The 3157-nt window shown below is 37.0% G+C and overlaps 1 pseudogene; it reads left to right on the forward strand.

Annotated features, from left to right (window-relative positions):
• Window positions 1–940: 940 nt before the first annotated feature.
• On the forward strand, window positions 941–2262 carry LOC131022550 (zinc finger protein 10-like; annotated as a pseudogene).
• The last annotated feature ends 895 nt before the right edge of the window (window positions 2263–3157 follow it).

Below are 3157 nucleotides of genomic sequence, written 5' to 3' on the forward strand. Positions count from 1 at the left end.
AAAAAATACAAGAGAATAAAAAACAATACATATATATATGGGTGAACTAAATAAAAACACGAATATAAAATAGGAACTATTTTCAACTCTTAGATCATTAAGATCTACGATTAATTCATCACCTTATTGGATGAATTCATGTTCCCGAGTTCGAATCTCAATGATAACAAAAAATTTTTTTTTCGTAATTCATACATTTATTATTCATACATGCATATTCTAATATAGAATTCATACATTTTAAGTAATTCGTATTTTATGAGTTAAGAAGTGTTTATACCCTAGCCCTCCCGACCTCCCCTATATATATATATATATATATATATATATATTGAAGGAGACACGCATGCATGAGATTTAAATTCGAGAGATATCAAGTATTGGAATTTCTCTCAATCTTTTATACTCTCTTCGTCCCCATAAATATAGATAGCTAGGTGCTTCCAAATTACATATTTTAATAAAAATTAGTAACTTATTTGGAGTATTTATAGTAGAAAAATTGTCTCACATTAAAGATATTGTTAAATAAATAGTGAGTAAATAAGTATAAGTATCTAAATTATGTGTAGAATAGTGTTCAAAAATAAAATACAGGTACGTAAGTATGTATAAATACGGGGTATGGATATGTTCTTACCTAAGTATTGTTATTAAAATAAAATAAAACGTGAATCTTAACCATGCATGGTAAGAGCTAGGGAAGACATAAATGATAAGCATAACAATGTAACAAGAGTCTAATCAAATTCCAATCAACACATCATCATATCTGAGTTTAATTGTATGCAATATTTTCCACACAAAGCAAGAGTCTTTCCGGGACCACCACAATGAATATAGTATATTACCAATCCAAGAAATTATATTTATGTAGGTATCCACAGTGATTTTGTCTCTTGAAAATACAATTTTATTCTTAAAAAAAAAAAAAAATAGCTTGCATGAAAAAAGCCAAAATTGGAGGTGAGTACTGCTTAATTACCTTCCATTCTCTTAGACGTACAAAGCCAAAATCTGCTCATTTTGAGCTCATTACTCCATCTCAATTTCTCATAGATTCCTATGTTGAGACCTTAATTTCCTCCTCATTAAAACCGGATGTAGACTCCCCATCATAATCCAATATTAAACCACTCTATCATCATCTCTCCCTGCGCCAAGAAATTAGGTTTTCAATTCCTTGAGCTCTCAAGGAATGGAGGAGGCAAGATATTGGATGTGGGCTAAGTCGAAAGCCGAATTAAACCCTCGTATGGCGGCCTACGGCGACTCTTGGGAGGAGCAGGCCTTCGCAGAAGACGCGGCCGGGGCCCTCGGAGGCTGCGTGTGGCCGCCTAGATCTTACTCTTGCAGCTTCTGCAGAAGAGATTTTAGGTCAGCTCAAGCTCTCGGAGGCCACATGAATGTCCATAGGCGAGATAGGGCTCGATTGAAGCAATCTCCAAACCCTAATACCGCAGCCGAGGTTGTACCTCAAAACCATGCTTTGAATCCTTGTACATCCTTGGATGCTGCAGTGCCATACTCATCATCTCAGATATGTTCCTTCTTGTACAATAACCCTAACCCCGTTTCCCCCCCTTTCTCACGTGATTAGGGTTTCTTCTCCTCCTACTACTGAGGAGAAGAATACATCAACCCTTCGTTTCTTCTCTTCCAACGTTGAGAAAGGCGATCCTCCGTCGTGGTCGAGTTTCCTCTCCGAGAAACGGGATCGTGCCGTGGACGAGAAGAAACCGGCTGATCATCCCGATTCTAGGGTTGAGAAGGAAGACTGCGTGACGGAGGATTTGTCGATGAGCTTGAATCTGGTCCGTCGCCAGAGGCAGGCGACGAACACATCTAGTGACGAGGAAGTCGCTAGTTGTAAGAGGAGGAGGATCGATGAGGCGAAGCCACCCTTGAGTTTCTTGCCCAAGTTGGGTGCGGTTGAGAGATGTCTTCCTCAACCCGAGGTGTTGAAGCTCTGCTCAGCCGGTGCCGGCGACGAATTGGATCTCGAGCTCAGGCTCGGCGATGCGCCAAAGGTGAAGTGAAACGATGGGAGAAAAAAGAAAAAAGGAAAAGAATTGAAATACTTTGCTTAATTTAGTTTGTATGTGTTTCTTCTCTTCGTTATTTTTGGTTTAGATGGCGAGGGCCTCTTCGATTTCTTGAAGAGTACTATGACTTTAATTTTCTTGCTTGAATTCTTATCGAATTTGAAGTTTGTACAAGTAAATGAACAATTACTAATCTATATTCGAAATTATTAAAGCATATACTATGTATAGAGTTAATTAGTTAGTTTTCTTTTTTTTCTTTATGTCTTTGCAATTGGAGTGGAAATTAAAGATGAGATATGTGATATTGATTATCCCTTGACATGATTGATGAATATATATATGTGCGGCATAGTACTCTTGTGTTCATGCCTTTTGTCCCCTGGGAAATTAAGTTCAACTTTGTCAAAATGATGTGTGTAAGAACAATTTCGTGATGCGAAAAATGTTTAGAAGAGGACAAGATTCTATTCTATGTCGATGATACATGTGAGTAGATTGAAACTACTCTCGAGTAACTTTGGCTATATGTGGGAGCTAGAGAGTAATTAATATTAGAGTGATTTTATATCTAGAAAATATTAGAGTGATTTTTCTTGTATATATTCCAGCTAGTAAGATCCAAATTTCTTATACAAAACTTTTTCACATGGTATATATAGTAGAGCTAAATTAATTGTATACCAAATATCTCAATTGAAGTATTACTTCTTCTTCCTTCACCGAGATCAAAGTCTGCCAATATTCCTCATTCCATCTTAATTGCATGTCTAGCTACTTGAGGCATGTCCTAAGGACCATTTTCTTTCAATTCACCATTTAATGTAATACTAGGAGAGAGAGAGAGAGAGAGAGAGAGAGAGAGAGAGAGAGAGAGAGAGAGAGAGGGATTTAATTAATTTGAAGTACAAGTGAATATAAGAAGGGTGAGATGGACGCAGACTGAAAAAAACCTCACTGACAAAGTGGTGGTTTTGTAAAAAGGCAAGAATCCAAGAAGAAAGACAGAGAGTTGAGTTTTGAGATGGATGAGTCAGAGAGAAGACAACATGGATTCCCTTTTCCTTTGGTTTTATTATCCATCAATTAATATTATCATCTGTTTTCTGCGA

Source organism: Salvia miltiorrhiza, chromosome 4, assembly GCF_028751815.1.
Source record: "Salvia miltiorrhiza cultivar Shanhuang (shh) chromosome 4, IMPLAD_Smil_shh, whole genome shotgun sequence".
In the NCBI taxonomy this organism is placed as follows: domain Eukaryota; kingdom Viridiplantae; phylum Streptophyta; class Magnoliopsida; order Lamiales; family Lamiaceae; genus Salvia; species Salvia miltiorrhiza.